The sequence below is a fragment of the Spea bombifrons genome, chromosome 5, assembly GCF_027358695.1.
Source record: "Spea bombifrons isolate aSpeBom1 chromosome 5, aSpeBom1.2.pri, whole genome shotgun sequence".
Lineage (NCBI taxonomy): Eukaryota > Metazoa > Chordata > Amphibia > Anura > Pelobatidae > Spea > Spea bombifrons.
In genome coordinates this window covers 55,530,405-55,552,726 of record NC_071091.1, presented here as the reverse complement: position 1 = coordinate 55,552,726, position 22,322 = coordinate 55,530,405, and positions in this window count along the sequence as shown.

Here is a 22,322-nt window from a genome sequence, read left to right as displayed (position 1 = left end):
ATAATGGATGCTGAGTTTTAAAAGAAAACAAACGAAAGTAAATAAGGCTTTCATAATACAACAGCTGGACATAAAAGTCCCAGTACAGTCCCAGTACAGACCAGCATAATTGTTGCTATGTAGACTGTCTCTTCTCCTTTGTTTGCTGCTTTTTAACTCAATTATTTTATTAACTGAATATATATCTAACCTGTGTTGATAAAGTGGACCTCACTTACTTCAACACGGAAAACCTGCCTATGTATGATCGTTTAGGCTAAATTAGCTTTTTATTCGTCTTTTAATTGGAAAGTTAGCATTTGAAGGCAAATAAACAGTTTTATTATTTGGAAGTATGCATCACAAGAATTATAAAAATAATCAAGCTTTATTGAATACAATCTATGTCCAGGAACAGAAGTGATTAACAAACCTTAAAGCGGGCTAGAGAAGGACTACCTCTGGAGTCCAAAGAGTCATTCTATAGCACTCAGGAGAGGAAAAACTCCCATTTTTGGAGGAAACTGTCAGGATCCACATCTGGATCCCTGCCATCCCTGCTTCTCCTCCGTCTGCCGCCCTCGCGTCCCACCACCTCTCTTTATTCATCCCTGAGTGGGGAGGGCGGGGAATGCGCATTAACGACGCCACATACAGGGGGTGGGGCGACCCCTGGTGGTGGATTTAAAAACCAGCACTGAGTTTCCCTCAGTGCTCGGTTATTGTGCCACTCAGAGCTTTAGTGTTCGTTTGCCTAGTGATTCCTGTGAATGACCCTTGGCTACCGTTTACTGACTACGCTGCTCTCTCCGTTCCTGGCCCTTGGCTACCGTTTACTGACTATGCTGTTCTCTCCGTTCCTGACCCTTGGCTACTGTTTTTGACTACGCTGCTGATTTCCGCTCCTGATCTTGCTGCGTTTACTAATCTAGCACTGCCTGTTGGTCTCTGTCCTGCATACCGGGTTTCTCCACCTGATCCCGACAAAAACATATGAGGAATATCTTGAAAAACTGCACCTTCCCTCTGGGCATTAAGAGGTAAATTCTATCTGGTGGAGAAAAGAAAGGGAAACGAAAAAGGAAGAAAAGCCCTATTCTATTAAGGCTATTAAATGGCACCCTATCACTGAACAATCTTGTTCTTCAGATTTCATATCCAGAAATCCAAACTTTGTATATGTTGACCTGCAGTTCACAATATTTGGATATCTTACTAGGAAACAGACACTCTGAGAATCTCTTTGCCAGTTTGGCTGACACCGCAGAAAACATCTTGTACCCTAATGTAACAATTACTATTTTTTTATAATTACTACATAGACATAGGTATGATTCTAACAACCATAATAATAGTATTCACTATTACAGCTGGTGTCCATAAGGTGCAAGAATACAAGAAACCTGCTCTAGCTCTTAAGGGCAACGTAAGTAGAAACTAGTCGAGATGCCAGGTGTATCCGTTCTGTTTTAAGTGTGTCGGCTGTGTATCAACATCAAAAATAATTAGGATATAGCCAAAAGGAAGATACATGTTGACAATACAATACAAGTTCTTAATGAACTAATAATGTTGTCTGTTTTGCTTTGAGGTCTATCTGCTTTTGCTTTATCATGGTGGGATTAGAGGGCAAATAATATTACTATGTTAAAGAAAAATGGTAGTCATTATTTATCAACTTCTATCAGAAGACAGAGGTTGAGCCAGCTGATTGCAGGTCTAGATTGGTAATCAGGCTCCCTGCAGCACCCCTGCTCTATAAGTTGGTTAAAAGGAATGTCACTGATCTCCCAAACAGGCGCATTGACATTATAGAGGACTGTGCCGTCCCACGGCACCAAGTGTCCTTAAAAGAACGGGCCATGGAGATATGAAGTCCAAATATGGATAGCAGTATGAAGCAGGTGGTCGATACTCCTTAACTTGGTATTCTGTCCAGGAATCTTTGCTCACACAGTTTTCTAAGTAACACAAGGAGGGTTAAATAAAGGCACACAATCCTTGCTCTTATGAGCACTAACTAAACAGAGTTTTGGACGTTTGGACGTCTTTTCCGTTACCAACAAAAGAGGATACATGTAGTAACAACTACTCACACAGCTCTCTCCCTGCTCAAAGGGAGCCAAATGATCTCCGTCTGCTCAGATCAGGAGGCTATTTAACTGTCTCTCCCATTAATAAGTGAATGCAGGTGCGCACTAATGAGAGTTTGTAAGAATCCCCAGACTTGATTCCCACCTGCTCTTCTTCTGTTGCTCATAAACTGTGGAGTGGAGCACTGACCCACCATACTCTCCAAGTGCTCCACCCTAGGGACCCAAAAATACACTATTTACCATGGAAGCAAAATTCCAAACATCTGGTAAAAACTACTGAGGGTAGCCACCCTGAAAAATATAAGGGGATACATACACTCCCTCTATTATCATCCCATGCTTTCTGTCACAGGTGTTAGACTGAATGTGTGTGTTTGCATATAGTGTTAGAGTGTATGGGCCAGGGAGGTGGTGCAAGGAGAAGGACTGTACAGAGCAGGAGGCAGAGCAGTTATTTCCTGTGCCAGGTGTGATGCACAGTGACCTCAAAGCTGTAGCAGAGCTACATTGAAGTGTGGGTGTCTATGTGTGTTAGTGATTGAATATGGGTGTGTGTGGTAGTGTGAGTGTTTGAAAGAGTAGCCCTCCCCAGGTCAGGCTCTGGATCCATCCCTGTATGCAATGCTGTCACTTAATGTCTTATAAAAGCAAGCTTGGAGCCTGGTGCCATGGCAAGTCACTGGGTAGAAGGACACGTTCTCTGGGTTCCATGGCAAGACGTGTGGGTGCCATGGCAACAGTGGTGATATAATGAACCATTATAACTAAGTAGAGCTGAATCATGCTAATTATGTGGGTTGGGCAGAGTGGATGGAGCTTTGGGGCAGTGGTCAAGTGTCCTTGGAAATTGTTTTCAAATGTTGGCAACTCTGAATACACCACTGCATGTGATGTCAGCTTTGAGAAGAACTTCTCTACTATACTGCCAGCCACTAGATTGTGTAGCAATAAAAATGTGTATAATAAGTTGCAAATTTAAAGCATTCGTTGTTTTGCAATATTTTTCTTAAATCACGTAATATATAATACCAATCAGAATTATGTGCACAGAAGTATGGGCATAGTGTGTGCTAAGACATGCATATTTCCTTACATTTTTTGCTAATTGTATGTCACTTTATTGCAAATGTATTAATTATGTCGTTTTTATGCTACAAAAGGCTTAATTAATGGATGATATGAATTATACCTTAGTAAAAAATGAAGATAAATTGATTTTTTAGCATCATCTTTTTTGCCATCTGCTTATAATTAACACTTCAGAAAACAAGAACAAACAATCTTCTGTTCAAACCATTACCAGCGTCAATCTTTTAGCCTGTTCAAATTTGTTTTAATCCTTTAGATTTTCATTGCATTTTACAGTGTATAATTACACAGCAATAATCTGAAGACAGTTACTCCGTCTCAATGTCTAGCGTTATATCTCAGCATCGTAATGGCTGTAGCTTGTGGTACGCTAGTTAAAGCATAAAAACGGCAAACTTTTAATGTGAAAAACTGAAAAAGAAAATTATAAACTAAAATGTAAATGAAATTAAAACATAACTATGTCAAGTCTGGATGTTTGTCTGGAAGAGTATTGAATCCATAACCAGGACAAAAATAGGGAGGGGGCAGAGGCAGAAAGATACAAAAACGATACAAAACATACAAAAGTGTTTCAAGCTGCTTAACAACTCTTAATCATAGGTCTAATTTCTGTCCTGTTGATGGATCAAATAACATTTTCTGTGATCTGCACTTCATATGATTACTTCCTTTGATTTTCTTACCTGGACTACCTGCAAGCAGCCAAACATCAAGACTTGAAATAGATGGGTATGCCGGTCAGAGATGGGGTGAGTGACCTGTGCTAAAAATAATAACTACTTTTATACACACCAATTGCAGGATATAAAAGCATACAAAATTAAAAACATTAATAAAATAACAAACCAAGGAAATGCACAATACCAGTAAATGAATGTATGCAGAGGAGAAATATTTGTGTTACCAATTTTGGTTTTGTACACTTTTAGGACATCCCCTCCCCCCACCAATACGTCAGTTGATGAAATCGTATTGTTCAGTATCTTGAGGCAGGATGTTTTACTCCACACAAATCAATGTGTTTAATGGGTTTAGAAAATAATAGTCTCATTTAACTCCTCCCTTGGTTGTTTCTGCTGAAACCAGGAAGTATAAGCAGCTGGAGGAGTAACATGCTAGTAAAGCATCAGTGTCCAGACAGACAGAGTACATGCATTTGGCTGCACTAGTCTCATTGATTTGAACGGGAGCTCATCTCAAGTCTCATGTTCTTACACCAGTAACATAAGAATTCATATGTTGATTTGCTAAAGGACTCCAATCTGCAGTTAACGAGATAATAGGGCTGGAGTGTGCCTAAATTCTAAAATATGTAGGGAAACATCTTGATATAAACAAGAGAGGATGTCATAACTTTAGATAATGACTGGTCACTTAATAATTCTAGAATAATGTTTTGTCTCGGTCCTGTCTATAGCAACTTGGCAGTATCAAAAACATTTCTCAAGACCCATTTATAACATATATATGGGACAATATACACATACATATTTCAATGATTGATTCATTATATTGATAAACGAACCATAAAGTACTTACAGGCCTTTAAATCATTGCTTTCACTTCCATATCTGTTTTATAATGCAATATACTGTATTTATTAAGTTTTTACTGTTTGTTGCTTTATGTATTGATACCATTAAACATTTGCTTTTCCAGCTTATCATATACAATTCAACAACTTCAATCAATCTAATCATGATAAAATAAAATTAAGTTAGCTTTTGTGTTACAGGTATGATTACCTATTTGCTTAACATACCTTCTCATTAAAGCAACAAAATGGTCAAGTTAAAATTGTGTTAAACCTTTGTAGCCCGTTGATATATTGCAATTTAAATATGTTTGGTCTCTGTCAGACTTAAGCGTGTACTGTTATTCCAACAAGACAATTTAGTCATAGCTGCCAGAGATTTTCAGAGACGAAAAATGCGTTTTTAGCCTTGCCAAGAGAATACAGTTAAATCTGTCTGTTAGTCAACTGCTCCCTAATGCCAATTATTGATCCACAGAAACTACAGGCATGTTACTACACTAAGCATCTCTTGCAGGAAATGGTACTGTGAAATGCCACCATTTATTGATGCTATTCAACACAAATCACTGTAACGTACTACACAGGAGTGTTTCAAAGAGTGAACCAGCAAACGGTATGTACTGCATTGGGATACAGAATTATTCGATTTATGACTATTTCCTAAATTACTATTTGTTTTTGTACATTTGGGATTTCTGCAGATACTAAAGCTTAAAAGTTAGTGCCTGATGAGTTTGGGACAGAGAACCAACCTAAACAACCGGTATTAAACTGAGGTTTGCGTGCTGTCCAACCAGTAAGCTGTTGGTTGGGTGTGATTGAGTGATACACAGAGACCTTGGTTATATTAAAAAAAATAATAAAATAAAAGGAAATGGCTCAGCAATTGCTACCCTAAACACTAGTAGGCACATACATATAGTCTGCAATATATAGGCATACATATAGTATGTTATATAAATGGTACATAGACTCACAAGTAGTCAAACAAAACCTAAAATAATATAAAAATACTTAGCACTTTTAGAAAAGAAAATCTCCAGGGGGGGGCAATTGATAAATAAGTGTATTACATAAATATTGTCAATATTTAGTAGAAGTATACATACACCAAAAAAGGAGTAAGAAGAAATCAGCACCAAAATAGGGGTGAGGAATGTTCAGTTCCTCAGTAATATTGATGCCTGACCAGAAATCCAAGTCGGACCTGCACTGCTGAACAACCCGCCCAATTGTGGACAACAAATCCTGGTTAATTGAAAAATCTTCTTTCACTGAAGTACACAAAGCACCGGCATCCATCTCCTGGCTGAAATTGTCTAAAGTTAAAAAATCCAGAATGCCTCCCTCCTTCCATACAGGAGCAGCCACGCATACGCAAAGGATAAGACCCATGTACTCTATTGCTCAAGAGGCAAGCAGTTCTTGTCAGATCATCCAAAATGCCAAGTTGCAAGGGGAAGGGTCAGAACAACTAAGCCCTAGGTTATATTAAAATACTTGTACGGGCTTTGTCATTATGGGGTTAATAATGCGTATTGATTAATGAGTGTTCTCAAAAAGAATCAAGGTGTATAGCTCACAACAAAGAACTAAAGGAAGCTCTATTTTAGAATTAAGATCACAGTAAAGATTTCAGAAATTGCATCTAGCTGGACAGCTCACATTAAAAAAACTGATTAAATTAATTGTATATAATTAGCCTATTTAATGATGTGTTTAGCTTTATCAAGCTATTCAAACACATTAACAAGAGGAAATGCAGTGTAACAATAGAACAATAAAAATACTATATTTTTATAATTCCATGATGATACCCACGATATAATAAGGGTGAGGATGTTAGCTACTGTCAGCTGAAATTCATTTGAAAGTAGAAACGTAAATTTGTTGATTTGCAAACGGAGTGAATAAAGAATTCAGTGGCTAAAGTATATTCTCTGCTGATAGTGATGAATGTGCGAGTAAAGCTTTCCAAACGGGATTCGGTAGGTCAGTTTAGCTGCCAACTGTGTCTTTCTCAATGAAATGTATGTATATCATTAGGCGATTCCACTGCAAACCAGTTGGCTCAATTAAACCAAAGTAATTTCAACATTCAGCAGATGGCAGTTAATACCCAGATTTTTTTTTTTAAACTGAATAGTCCACAATGGAGTTGTTTGTCCCTTAGTGAATGGTCCCCGGAGTGGTTCTGAAGTAGGCACGTTAAAGTAAGCATGAATCTCTTTGCAACTTTACTGGGTGTATAAGAGGACATTTCTTTTTCCCAAAGAATGTTATCATCATCTGTCAAAAAAATGTCAAAATTCCCTGCACCGCACATCATGCACACTTGTGTTCCGAGTATTTCACAAAATATTTGTTACTATGCAGATCAGCAACTTTCCCTTTGACTACAAATGTATCTCTCGTCAGTAAGGTTTAGTTATAAATTATGGATATTAAATTAGATTATTCCAAAGAGAGTCATTGACAGAATAAAAGTTATTTTGAAACTGTCAATTCCTAGATGAAAAATTGTTTTATATACTTTACAGCATGCCTGGGACAAGTGAGAGAAAAAAAAAAGAAAACAGAATTTGCCTTAATCTAACATTCAGAGTAGTAGTAACTTTCCTGCTGGTTGGTTAAAGTTTGCCGTATTATTCCAGGCCACAAGCAGACAGGTGCACCTTTATATATATATGTGTGTGTGTGTGTGTGTGTGTGTGTGTGTGTGTGTGTGTGTGTGTGTGTGTGTCTAAGCTAGGAGTAATAAATTATCGGGCCAGAATAATTGCCCGTCTAATGGTCTTATTAGTTATTTTGAAGAATCGATTGTTTTAAGTACAGATACAACCTTTAAATGTAAGGTTTATTTTTATTGGGACCTTTTTTCCCTTTACGATCATAAATACTCCTTAATTCTCATTGAGTATTATACTCCAGGCTGCTGTGTTCTTACATAATAAAATATAAAATCAAATCAAATCTTGATGAAGTGGCCATAAGACATAATAAGGTATTTGAGATTCCAGTCATTTGCTGCCCTCAATGTAGCATCACTAAATTAAGCAAAGATTTGACTTTGATAGAATCTTCTTTCAGTAAAATCCCTGTTCACAGATAGCTATAAAGTGTAAGATGCTTGGCTTCTACAGCAAATGTCCAACCTTATGAGGGGTTCTTCATGTTTTCATTCCAATATCTACTTACTTTCTAAATGTAAAATATGAGGGCGTAAAAAGTATTTCATTAGATGTCCCCTCATTTCAAAAGAAAGTACCCAAAGAAATGTCCTCACAGTCAGCATATGGAATATCTGTCCCCTTGCGTTCATCCAGGAACAGATCTATTCACGGTCTACTCACAAAGGATTTAAATGGCTAGTCGAGATAAGGGCTACAATAAAATATGAGGTGTTTGCGAGTGCATTTGAGTGTCTAACTTTTAATTTTGCATGTTTTTTCACATGGAACCATGCAAATTCAAGAAAAAAAAAATCTAGTCCTAGTTCTAACCTTGATCTACTTAAACCTTTGGTTTCCTCCCTGGCCTAGCATACCTACATGGATGGCCACTGCAACAAACCTGAGGCACAACCACTGTGGGATTGTGGCTACAGAGGTGATGAGATCCCGCATAAACGCTACTATGTGCTTATACATTGTCTGAAACACCAAAATGTGACACTATGCTTTTTAATGTTTTTTTTTAATGTCCAATCTCAAAAGACCTCTGCTTTTTTTTTTTTTTATCTTTTTTCACCAAAGTCCTAGAATTGATGTAGAGTATAATTTAAACATGTTTTAAAACCCCTCTAGGTCTGAGCTACTCTTGAGAGTATATTTATGCAGCACACATGCCACTGTTTGATAAACCAACTGTGTGGTCCATTGATGAATGGGAACACGCTAAACATTTTGTTCATGCTGTATCAAGCTTCCTTACGTCTATGGCAGAAATCAGCAACTAGCTGTTAAGAATGATATATCTGACAGTAAAGAACTAGAAACATAAAATAAGACAGCACCGTCATAAAATAATCCAACAGGTTGTTAGTTACTGGAACAGTTATTGTAGTGGTTAGATCTACACAGACTACGTTCCGCATCTCTAGTATTTAATACAGGGCACGACAATTTATTACATGGAATGGGAGTCAAATATATTGATCTTGTTTGCAAAGCAGAAAGAACATTAACTAGGTATTCTTACATTTCTTGGAACACTGTCATATATAATCTAGACCGTATAAACTTAGAAATGTTGACCTTGAAAGTAAAGAAAAGACAATAAACAGCATACGGGGCTGAGATGTAGGTTCCGTCAAAATGATTTCTTATTCTATTTTACCAGGCATTGCAAGCCTTTATCACTTGTGTGTTAAAAGTCTTAGAATGGCGGCAGCCCACATGAATTGGTAAATTGTTTCGTTAAAGAATACATATGTTCTTTTTTTGTTGTCACGGTGATTTAATAATGCTTGGGCTAAAAGTGCATGGAGAACAATCATCTGAATTAAAACTATAAGTCAAAAGCTTTTAAATGACTTAATTCTTTTCAAGTACTTTATAGAAAGGCAGATAACAACTGGGTAGATTTATTACAGCATTTTTAGTTCTAAATAAATGTAGCTCAAAATATCCTAATACTTGATGACTACTCTGTTTCGAATGCATCCTAACACATTAAATGATGTGATAAAATGTATAAACTTGATGGAATGTTTCTATGGTAACTAAAGTCAGGACTTTCCTTCAGAAAAGGAGTAAACAATAATCAACTTGGGTATATTCTCTAAACTATGAGATTGGAAACATGTTCCATTGTACTTCCAGGTCAAGCCTTTGAGTGTTGATTATTAGTCATTGTTGGTAGGACAATTTTTTAGCTTTTCAATAGTTATGGTTAGGTAAACAATAACAGGTAACACATAGGGCTGCCATTTGGCTCAGCATGGATCGACAGCTCTACTACACTACAGAACCTATTTTTTGTTGGGGGAGGATGAGTTGCCTGTTGCAATAATATATGGTGCACCTAGTTGGCTGCCTAAGCCCACTTTGTCAATAGATGGGTGATTCTCCGAGGGTTAAAAGAAACAGGAGAAAAACATGGAATTTGATGCCACCTACAATACATTTGGCTCATCCACTCTATGTCCATTGCACACATGGACCCAAGATTCAGCTTGGTAAGCTATTTTGGAGGTTAGCTTACCTGGAACGAGAAAAAAGGTGTATAGCAACATTTCCTTAATGGATCCCAGGATAAAGGGGCAGGGCTTAAAGGGGCAGGGCTTAAAGGGGCTGGGCTATGTACTCTGAGTGACATAGCAGCATTGAGCTCTAGGCTACCCAGTACAGATACCAGATAGTTTGGAGCTCATTTACAAGCATTAAGGCTGTGTGTGTGTGTGTGTGTTTATGCCGGAACAGACCCATATTTGACGGGTCAGGACACAAAAAAAACATGACTGTCCCAGGAAATTTGGGACTGAAGGTGCAGTAAGGGTTAGCCAGTCAGGCTTAGAAAAGTATAGAACAGGTTTTGGGGACTGAAAGCAAAACAGTACCTGAAACTGCATTTTTAATGACATGATTATTAAAAGGTAGGTATTTTTAATTACTTAAAATGTTTTGGCCTGTTGCACCAAGTGTGTCTATCTATACAAAGAGATTTTAACTTCTTAATTCTCCGAGAGGTAAAGCAGAGATTGCTTTATTTGAAACTTTCTATGTAAAAAATCCCAATATGCCAACACCATCTGCTTTACATTATCATTTGTGTGTGTCTTAGACTACATTGTTCATGACCTCGTCTCATCCCTATATCATTTTATCCTATTGTCCCTGCCACCATTTGTTTTACTTCCTTGTATATCATGCACTACTACTACTACTACTACTACTACTACTACTACTACTACTACTACTACTACTACTACCACCACCACTACTAGGTGACCCTGCCCCTTTCTTGTCATTATCCAATAACACCAACTAACCCCAGTCTCATTGCTATGAGCAATGATTTTTGATTGAAGCTATAAAATGAGAATATTTAATTTTTTCACTCCCATGCCTGCTTCCATTGGAGCGGGCAGATACTTAAGTATGCTCCCTGTGTGTGTAAGCTCAGCCCACACATATATATTGAAGTTAATATCCCACTGAAAACAAGGGGTCTAAAAATCACATGCTTGTGAGTGTCTGCCACTCAGTTCAAAAGCATTCAAGTGGATTTCAAAAGTAGCACTACTAGTATTGTATGAAAAGTGAGCTGGCATTTGCTACAACACAATTCCTGCTTCCCAACAGGAAAAAGGAAAACGAAACAGACGTTTGCAAAAAAAATGCATGCGCTGATTTACAAATCGTATTGGAGTCCATGAAAAAGAGACTTCTTTAAAACAGATTGACATTAAAATAAAACAGATTAAGAGCTAGTGTATCACTTTAATTATTAACATCACCAGAGGATCCCATTGACATGATCTCATTTGTTTTGTGCTTTCGTTCGTGTGCATTTATTTGCATTTAATAGATTTTCTACCGATTTATATTGTCCTTTTAACCTTTCTTGAAGGGGTTCTGTAAAAATAAGCACAGATCATAACACAGTGACATTTAACAAAGGGTAAAAGGTATGTTTTGATTGATTCAAATTATTACCATTCCCTAACTCGACTGACCAGACGCGACTGAAACCGCATGCCCTCACATGCCGAGACTGCACTTGCAGCTTATTGAACATACCTTGTTGTTATTTAAACTGTTACATTCTAAGACAAATAAAATGTACATGCAACCCTTAGATTTTTAGAGAAACAATATTATAATGTTACCTATCTTTGCTATTGAGTATTGAGGCACACTTATATAGAAAAACAATGCAGCCACCAAGATGATAGATAACCCATTAAATACATTCAATTTACTGGTGCACCTTGAAAAGACATAATTTGAAAGTAATACAAATTAAGTTGCCTAGGAGAAATATCAATACAATTAGAAGCAAGGCCAAGACTATATGCATTAATGGTTGGTCGATACAGTTTTATCCCAAACTAAAACATGCCCTTCTTTGTTCTCCCTTGTTAATTGATTACCATTTACAAAGCATTGAATACTACAGGTCCATGTGAATAATGCAGAAAAGCAGGTCACTTTTACAATAGCACTGCATTCCTACGAAATTTTATATTTTCAGTGTATGAAAAACTACGATACCCGTCTGTCTGTCTATCACATGTGTATGTCTATTCAATGTAATAAAGAATCATGAGGTGCTCAGCATTGTGAGTAAAATAAACTGCACTAATTTACTCACATTGCAGAGCATCTCATGATTATTTGCTACATTTGATGGTGTTCGGTGGTAACCCTGCTTGTGCAATTAAGGTGTTGTCTGACCATCTCTGATGTATTTAGTGTAATAATCATAGAATGAAATAAATTCACAATCAAATAAATAAATACCATAATTCAAGTTTATGGTATTTAATAATCTATAGTTTTGTGAAGCTGATCCACTATAGCTGCATACAAAGGATGCTTGGTACGGGATGTCAGCCCTATCACCTTACAGCCCATGTATTTTTTTTTCTAAAGCAACAAAGTACCATTGATAGGCCCACTGCCATAGACCTGGGGGGGGGGGGCAGCAGTTTCTGGTAGAGGAAACGTCCCATTACATTAGAATGCAATGAAAACCATTGATGTATTTGCATATCCCAATATGAGGTCTACAGAGTGTTTTAAAACATGTTCTGTAATCAACTATAATAATCTTATGTATGAACAGCAAGTAATAGTTTTAGATTATTAAAGCTTTTTCCTGGTTTATGTTTTTTTCATGTTGTGCATCACTTTTGTGCGATATGACAAAGCTTTATTGCTTTCTGGATACCCTCGGTTTGTATAGCAGGCACTGTAACTGTGTGTGTGCTTTGTCATGTTGTTACTTAAAGTAAAGCAATGATCGTTCATCTGGGATGGTGACACATGTTATTGCTCTGCTACGTGCCAACAGATGCCATGAGCTTTTGCACAGATGCTTCACAAAACAGGGATAGTGCTGAATGAGGGAAACGCTAACATTCTTTAACTGAGGGACTGGAAACCTTAATTAATTATCTCCATAAACAATTGTAATTGATCTATTTAAACAAACATATATATATTCTGTGTAATTATTTACACATAAGCCTTGTACATACGTTTAATTTTCCTATTTATTTATTAAGTACAATACACCGTGTACGTAAAATGTATACATACTCACAATTGATATCAGAGTCAAATTAGCACATGCTTTACTATCTGGTTCTCCCCATTTTTTATTTCAGACAAGTGCAGACAAATAATGGGTTATGATAAGGAATACACTTACTGCCGAGCCTCATAACAGAGATGCTGCCAATTCTCTTTTCAACCACCTGTTGTCCTTTGACCAAATGTATCCCTACTGTAATTTTTAAAAACTAAACACACAGCTCCATTACAAATGTATACTTGAATGATTTATCAGCAGGTATTGAGTTTCAGTTTGTCTTGATATATTTTTATGTTCTTAAGCCTTTAGGCATTGTTGAACGAGTACACAATTTCAAGTTTTCATATTGTGAGATTGTGTGTCTGCATACAGGAACAGGACAGGCTTGTCTCATTTTCTTTCCTGACGTGTTTTAGATGTTCCATATAACTAGGCTTGACTGGTCATCAGAAGCTGTGTGCAAAAAGCTGGTGATTACTTGCAAGAATCTGTTATTGCATTGGTGATCTGTCAGGTCATTGTTTGTTTAAAAAAGAAATAATGAATATGTTGTATTTTTGCTGTTACCCAACTGCATAGTTTTACAAGATAGGACTGGGGAACAAAAACACATTAATTCCAAGCTTTCTACTTTATTTCTAATAGCTTTCATCTATACGAAAGAAAGCATAGATATGAGAAAGAACTCCATGTCTCTGAGGGTAAGATCAAATGAATTCAGATAAATCCAGCCCACTCTTTAGCACAATTTTTGTATTCACAGTACATTGGAGAAATTTGTTCAAGTGACTTTTGTACATTTTCTGAGGTACAGGTGAGGACATGCAAGTTGAATGACAATTTGAACGTCCCTGTTTGCAACTCACACAATTTTGTCAAAACAAGATTATTTAGAATAAATATATTTTTTTTAATGAAAAAGGGGTTCCCTCAAACATCATTCTGTTTGCAGCGTGGTAGGATTTAATTAATACATAACTTTGGGGGATATAGATCCCAACTCTTTATCCCCTATCCTGTGGGCATAGTGGGTTGAAAGTATCTACAGTTTAATATTGAAATTATTACAGACACTTCTAAAGTTATAGTCTTTTTACTTTCACATTACCTTGTTTTGGTTAGTGCATCTGTGATACACAGAAACATGATGTTAATAAAGACTAACATCCTAATAATAGGACTTATCATAAAGACACTGTTATACCTTGCAAACTGTAATATGCTGTAATGTGATGGACAAAAATAGGTATTTAATGTTCCTAGTAAATACTTTTAAATTAGCTGTGTGTCGTTAGAAGCCTTTATCTTCCCCTCTTTGGTGTTTGTACAGGTTTAAATGAGCTGTTTTTTTTTCCGCAGAAGCACAAGCATGTCCAACACATTACTATATAACTGTGGAGCATACCGGGGGTCAATTTTAGTGGCATTCACCTGAGTACCACTTTTATTGGACTGTCATGGAGTATCCAGTGACATCACTAGAGGAGCAGAGGGGGCCATACTCCTCCTATCTAATATCATGCTCCCATGTCCCCCCAACTGAAATATTGTCAACCCTGCTGGAGGAGCAGGGCCCAAAATATAGGGAACGCAGGGTCTGCTCAGACCTCTGTCTCCCTGCTCTCTCACAAAGTGTGCCAGCTATTAATGATGTCATATCCCTTTCTCCCCATCTCTCTCCCAATCTCACACTATCTCTCTCCTTTATATATCCAACTTTTGTCTCTATTTCTCTTCCTTCTCCATCTTGCCTCCTCTTTATCACTATCTCTCCTCTTATTCATTAATGAATAAGAGGAGAGATAGTGATAAAGAGGAGGCAAGATGGAGAAGGAGAGATAATGAATAAGAGGAGAGATAGTGATAAAGAGGAGGCAAGATGGAGAAGGAAGAGAAATAGAGACAAAAGTTGGATATATAAAGGAGAGAGATAGTGTGAGATTGGGAGAGAGATGGGGAGAAAGGGAAGAGTTAATGAGAAATGAAGGGATAATGAAAAGTGGTAGAGCGTCATGGATCCAGGGGTGCAGGGCAGAGGTTCCTATATTTTGGGTGGGAGAGGTCCCGGATATCTGGTCAGGGGTGAGGAGACTGAGCCCATAATGAATAAGAGGAGAGATAGTGATAAAGAGGAGGCAAGATGGAGAAGGAAGAGAAATAGAGACAAAAGTTGGATATATAAAGGAGAGAGATAGTGTGAGATTGGGAGAGAGATGGGGAGAAAGGGAAGAGTTAATGAGAAATGAAGGGATAATGAAAAGTGGTAGAGTGTCATGGATCCAGGGGTGCAGGGCAGAGGTTCCTATATTTTGGGTGGGAGAGGTCCTGGATATCTGGTCAGGGGTGAGGAGACTGAGCCCATTTTGCCCTGGTTGGAGTGGTCGCCACGGGGGCTGAGGGGGCATTGTGCTGGGAAGTCTAAGCGGCTTGTTTGCTTTGGAGGTGCCGAGGGCTCTGCCTGTTCTTGGTTTTTCTCGTTTCGACATCTACATGTAGTCTCGACTCATAGTGCGGGGTGAAGGCTATAATCATTTGCTATATTCAACTGTTACGATCACTGGTTATAATTCAACTTGAAATACTGATCGATCGTCTCGAGGAGGGCGTCTAAATGCTTTGCACGACTGAGAAGTTTCGACTTGGCGCAGTGATAGCAGATGGCCCGAAAATAGAAGAGGAAGCAAAAATTAGCAGAGGTGCTCAGCTGGAGCACCAGGACTCTGTTACAGAGAGATGACGAGGTAAAGGTGGAGGTAAAGTAAAATAGGAAAAGAAATAAAGAAAAATAGGAGTGTTAATGAGAAAGGGGGTTTCAAGGAAAAGGGGAAGGGATAAAAAATGGAGTGGTAAAGAGAAAGGGAGGGGAGCTAAAGAGAAAGAGGAGGGGAGATTTACAGAAAGAGGAGATATACAGAAAAAGGGAGGTAAAGAGAAGGAGAGATAATAAGATGGGGAATCAAAGAGAAGGGGGTTTAAAGAGAAATGGGAGAGATAGAAAAGAAAGGATCAAAGAGAAAGGGAGAGATAAAGGGGGTAACAAGAAAGGAGAAAGATGGGCAGAAAGGGAAGAAATAATGAAAAAGAGGAAAGATAATCAGAAAGGCAGAGAGAGAAAGTACATCTGAAGGGCAAGCAAGTGTGTGGATGCAAGGGCAAGTGTAAGCCGTCATGTTTATGTGTAGGGCAAGTGTGAATGTGTCTGTATGTATGTTTCAAGAGGAGTGTTTGTTTATGGGGAAGCATTTGTAAAGGTAGAGTGTATATGTGTGTATTTCGACAATCTATCCATTATTGTTGTTTTGGTCCTAAAGTGTATAGAATGGATAAAGGGTGCATGTGAGCCTGACTGAGAGGAGACCTGTGTGTGTATAATACAGGTGTTGGAGCAAGTCATGTGGGTGTAATCTGGGTGCTGTCTATGATAGATAGATAGATAGATAGATAGATAGATAGATAGATAGATAGATAGATAGATAGAGATATGACCAATGCGACTCGCGCCCCAAATATGATTGCTGGAGATGCCACTGTGAGTATGGCATTTATAAACAGTGCTTCATCAAGGGGCCTGAACAGGTTGCCTGTAAGCTTGCTGTAGGCATTTCTTTTAAGATGATTTTCTACACACTTTGGCCTTCCTGAAAAATGACTTGACACAGCACATAATATCTCTGAGTGTAGACGTAAAAGCTGTCATTTCTTTTGGGAAATTCCCTATATGTGAACTAGTGACCCTTGCTTGTGTTTGATGCATTCCACAAAAATCATTTTAACTGCAGTCCATCCTTCCTTGTGTAATTATTGCAAGCTATGTTACTTTTCTGAGATGCAGTAATTTGTTTTCTGTCTCACTTTATCCTCTTACCTACTATTAGAACTAGTTAAAAGAAAACATATCTAACAACGCATTTGAATATACCCATATATATTTATAGCAAATCTGCAAAATATACACAATGCTTTATACAATTTCTCATATACCATCAACTGTTTGTATTGTGTTATCAAATCTTGGTTGTTTTTAAACATTTCAAAACAATCCTTTAATTTTGTAATACTGTTCTATCAAATTACATCATGTTACCTTACACTGTCATCCGATCTTTATTCTATCTTAATTCTATTTATATCTGGTCAATTTAAGCATTATGGATAATGTAAAAAAAAAAAAAAAAGATTATTCTTTACATTGAGGTTATACGTAATGATTAGAGGTCCTTTTAAAACAACAGAGCTGCTTGTGTATGGAAAAAATTAGTGTAATGGACTATACTGAGGAAGATATGGGAGTTATTGGCCAAGGGTGCATGACCTCCAGGAGGGCACCCCCCCTCACAATGTGTTATTTCAAAGAGATGTGCGGGTTCTGGGAAAGGAGTGAAGACAGGGTCTAGAGGTAGGGGAGGACTAATAAATAGCCCAAACACAGGGACAGGTGCCTCTTTTGGACAGCACACCAGTGAGTTGAGTGCATGCTAAAGGGGCTATCTGCCCCTTCCGATCCAAGGTGTGGTACCCGGACGACTGGTGGGGGGGCAGTGTCCCCACTGATGGTTCTGGAATCGGAACCCAGATGGGTTCAGTTATACAGAGTGTCATAGGGTGTGATAGATTTTTCATACTGTTTATGTCTATAAATATTTCTAAATAAATGCCTACATCCAATCCTGCTGGTGTCTTGTGTCATTACTAATGGGGGTGGTTCAGAACCAAAATGGGAACCTCCTAGGAACATGGGCAATACAAGGGTCATGTTTTCAATGGAGAGTAATGCAGCGATCTGAACTACAGTGATATCCAACAGTATCATTGTAAAAGTTGATATAACTTTTCTTGTGATTTACCCATTCTTATATGGCTCCTCTTTCAAAACTATAAGATAAGGCATACGAATTATGGAGAGAGTATAAACTGCATTGAATGTGTCTAAGAGACAGGTGTAAGCGGAAATTTAATATTGACATTGACTTCAAGGTGTGGCACTCTTAAAATGGAAAGAAAATGTGTACAAAGAGGTATGAGGGTAGCTCAGCTACAAACAGACATCTTAACAGCCTGTCCTATAATCAACCGTGATCAGTAGAGTCCCATATTTTAACTCACTTGTGGAAAAATCTCCATCAGCATAGTCTAATCCCACCTACAAGGAGTAAAACACAAAACAAACTTCCACATTCAAGTCAGTCTCAAATTTAAAGCCACGTGTCATGACAAAAGAAAAAGCTCTACCAGCATATTAGTCTATCCACCCACAAGGTCAATCTAGAACCAAAATGCAAGACAAATGTCACCTTTACAAGACAACCAATAACCCCAGGCATACATTTTTTCCCTAGGAGCTTGCGGCATTTTGCACTTCCCCTTGTGAAGAATGCGGCTTTGATCTAAAGTGGTAGGGCTGCAGAGGAAACCAGATCCCCAGTATTCTTCTTCTACGGCTACACTCCTCTTACTTTCCTCCCTGGCCAAAGCCTAAGGGATGGCCGGATGCTCATGGAAAATATGGAAAAAGAAAACATATTTACCACACAAGGTCCCAGCTAATGGCTGGTGTCATAAGAATCCTTCCCTCCACCCCAAAGCCATATACTAGGACAGTAAGAGACAGAGATAAAAATAAAGATTTCTTGATTGATTGGTACTCTTACCAGCCCTGACAATGTGAATTTTTACTGTGCACCCCCACCACACACGTCAACTGTCATTGTGGGCCTAACAAGGGTCTCCAAGCATACCCAGCCTCCATAGCCGAGAAGCAGTAACCCCAGTAACGTGTTTCAGCCTCCATGGGCCTTACCACGGAGGTGCAGTTAGTATCACTATTAAAAAAGTGAGCAAGAAGACCATCAGCTGGATTGGCCATTACATTTATGGATAGGCCCATCGTAGGTGAAAGTGGAAAACCCAGTCATTGCTTATTACCTTAAAAAATATCAGACTAATGACTAACATATGAGGGAATGTTTGCAAAATACTTGCCCTTAGAAGCTATACTGATATTTTGGTTTGATTGTTATTTCTTTAAATACCTGCATTTAAGGGCATATTTCAGCTTTATATGAGTTACATTTCTGCTCTTACCCAGTGAAGATTCTATTTTTTTTTGTCTGGCTAAAGAACAATTCCAGTAAAAAAATCTCTTTGAGCATAATAAATAATGGTGTTTACAGTAATGTAGGTTATCATTAACAAAAGCCAGGTTTTATCTAATTTTGTTCCAAGAATTTGCTTTATCTGCAGGCTGCCATTGTTATGATGTTTTGGGTGACTTCCCACACTGGGCTAATTCTTTGTGGTAAAACCTAATGAAGTCTATTCTGCCATAGACCTTTATTAGTCAGCATGTCCAACTGGGCGACTAACAATGAGCCATTCTACTGTTTATCACAGGCAGTATGATAAGGAGCTAGGATGTCTGCCTCATATAATGATGTTGATGATATTTATATCATAACTTTTGTTTCTCATGTAAAAGTGCAGTTATTCAATAATAAAATTCATCCAAAATGTGTTGGTAGTTCATTACTGTAAACTTTTAAGCATCAAAGCCCTATAATGGTATTTTTTATGATGGTTAGGTCGATGCATAATGTATTATGTGCCATTATTTGCATTGACCTCCGACTGGCACTCAGAGGGTTAAACAACAATTACCCTGTTCGACTTTAAAAAGAAAAACAAAGGAAGCATATTAGGCTGAAATGAATCAGGAGGAAAGAACAGCAAACTGCCTTTTGCCATTAACCTTAGTTGACTGGAACTACATTAAACTACATTTATAGCACACCAACCGCAGCTCAATGTCCAGGGTTAGAAAACATTTATCTAGATCAGGAAAATGGCTAGGTAGCACAAACCAAAGTATCACAACAAATAAGAAAACGTCATATTCCTCAAGTTCAACTTGTGTTAACATTACGCTGCATGGCTTTTTACCGATAACTGTATTTCAAAAAGAAAGCAGGCATAAAGCAACGTGAATTTCGTACATTAATGGTTAAAAAGAAAATTAGCAGGAGTACTTACCCTTTTAAATATTGGATTCTTGAAGTTTCAATTATTCTTAATCTAATCACTGCAGAAATAAAACATATCTCAGTGTAGATTATCTCGATAAAAAGAGGAAAAAATTGTTCAGATTATGTGTGATAATAGACTAAAGGAATGCTTGCCTGGTATAAGAGCAACCCACTCCTCCTATGTAGGAGAACATGATTCAGCCTGGTTACTGTGATGGGTTGTCTTTAATTAAAGGTATGGCTTTAAGGCTTGTACAGGCAGGGCCGGACTGGCCCACCGGGATACCAGGAAATTTCCCAGTAGGCCGGCAGACCGACATTCAAACCAGCCGCTGAAAGGCTGCAAGCGGGATTGAAAGCCGCCTCCTCCTGCGCCTAATGAAATTAAGGGGGCCGGTGTGCACGCACTGCGCTGCCCAATGGCCGTGCCTCAGCACTTCGTCACATGTCTTAAAAGGGGTAGGACGAAGAGCTAAGGCACGGCCATTGGGCGGCGCAGTGCATGCACGCCAGCCCCTTTAATTTCATGAATGCCAGCCTCCACCCACTGCCCCCACCAGACACCCGGGAGTCAGAAGCAGTGGTAAGTCTAGCGGGGTGTTATATGGGGGGTGTTATATGGTGGGCATAAGGCTTTTCTGGGTTAAAAGGTATTTCTGGAGGCAGAGTGGGATATAGGGGGTATAAGGCATATCTGGAGGCAGAGTGGCTTATAGGGGGTTAAAAGGCATTTCTGGAGGCAGAGTGGCATATAGGGGGTATAAGGCATTTCTGGAGGCAGAGTGGCATATAGGGGGTTAAAATGCATATCATGGGGCAGAGTGGCATATAGTAGGGTATAAGGCATATCAGGGAGGCAGAGTGGCATATAGGAGGGTATAAGGCATTTCTGGGGGCAGAGTGGCAAACCTGGGGGCAGATGTGCAAATTGGGATGGGGGCAGGTTGACAAATAAAAGGAAATAAAAACAAAACAATTTTTTTTTTCTTAAATATGAAAAAATAGTTTACATGAATTAATAAAGAAATAAAAGAATATTGTGAAGAATAATGTGATCACTGTTTTGTTACACTGAATAAACTTTTTCATCTAAAAATGTCTGCAGTAGCAAATGTTTTGATTCCATTATGTGTAATGTATTTAATTTATTAGGGCCTTCTAACACTTTTGCTTTCTGGCATTTTAACCCCTTAATGACAAAATGCATTGTTTTCAATGGGTTTAGGGACCGCCCATTGTCCTTAAGGGGTTAATACAAATAATGTGATAAAAATAATGTTTTATAGTTGTTTGTATGGCAAATAGGGTGACTCGGGTATGTATAAGGGGTGTGTGTGGGTATAAGAGCTTGACCGTGAGATAAACTATATGGGGCTGGTCTCCAAATGTTTCCAGGGCTGCTTTTTATTCCCAGTCCGGCCCTGTGTACAGGGTATCTTGAAGCAAGGCTCAAAGTCTCCTCTCTCTCTGTCAGACCTGTGTTTGCAGCACAAATGTAATATTTGTTTGCGCTTAGGTATACATTTTTCTTTTTATATAAAACAAGTTTATTATCAATTATTTAAAATAGGCGAACAAAGATTTTTAAACACAGGAGTACCAAGTGTTTCTCTATTGGCCAATTACATTTTGCTTAAACCAAATATATCTTTATATACCAAATGTTTCCGTTTTATACATGTGATAATGTAAAATATGTGTATTTTTTTATAATGTGTGCTTTTACTATCCTCAGACACCTTTGTTTTGGAGGAGAAGTGATCTGTGCATTAAAAGCACAAATATCCATCCTTCTGTGGTTAAACATCAGGAATACCACATAGTAGGGTGCATGGAAAAGGAGGAAACAAGTAGAAGCTTCTCTTCTCTGTGACAAAACACCACCGTCAGCTATTGCTATAGTACAAAAAGAAAACATAAGATAAAAGACTAACAAAAGTATAAAGGAAAAGTACAGAACCTATCATAAGTCAAATGCGCCGCATAAGATATATATGAGACAGAGAACATAAAAAACCTAAATTGCAATATGCCAAAGTGTACATATTAACACAAATGCATTGGCACTTTTGAAAAGGCCTTTATCGTCGGTTGTCCTTTTCACCTCTGCCCCATGTAATTTATAGTTATATTCTAGGCTTATCTGCAAGTTGTTATATATTCATATTTTATTTCTGAATAACAGGTACAATGCATTTAGAATCCTATTCCTACAATAGAGTGTTCCAACCTCCCTGTGTTACTGGTGTCACCATCTAATTTATTATAGTTATATTCTACGTTCTATTCATGGTCTATGCACAAGCTGATATACTGTATATTCATATTTTCTTTCTG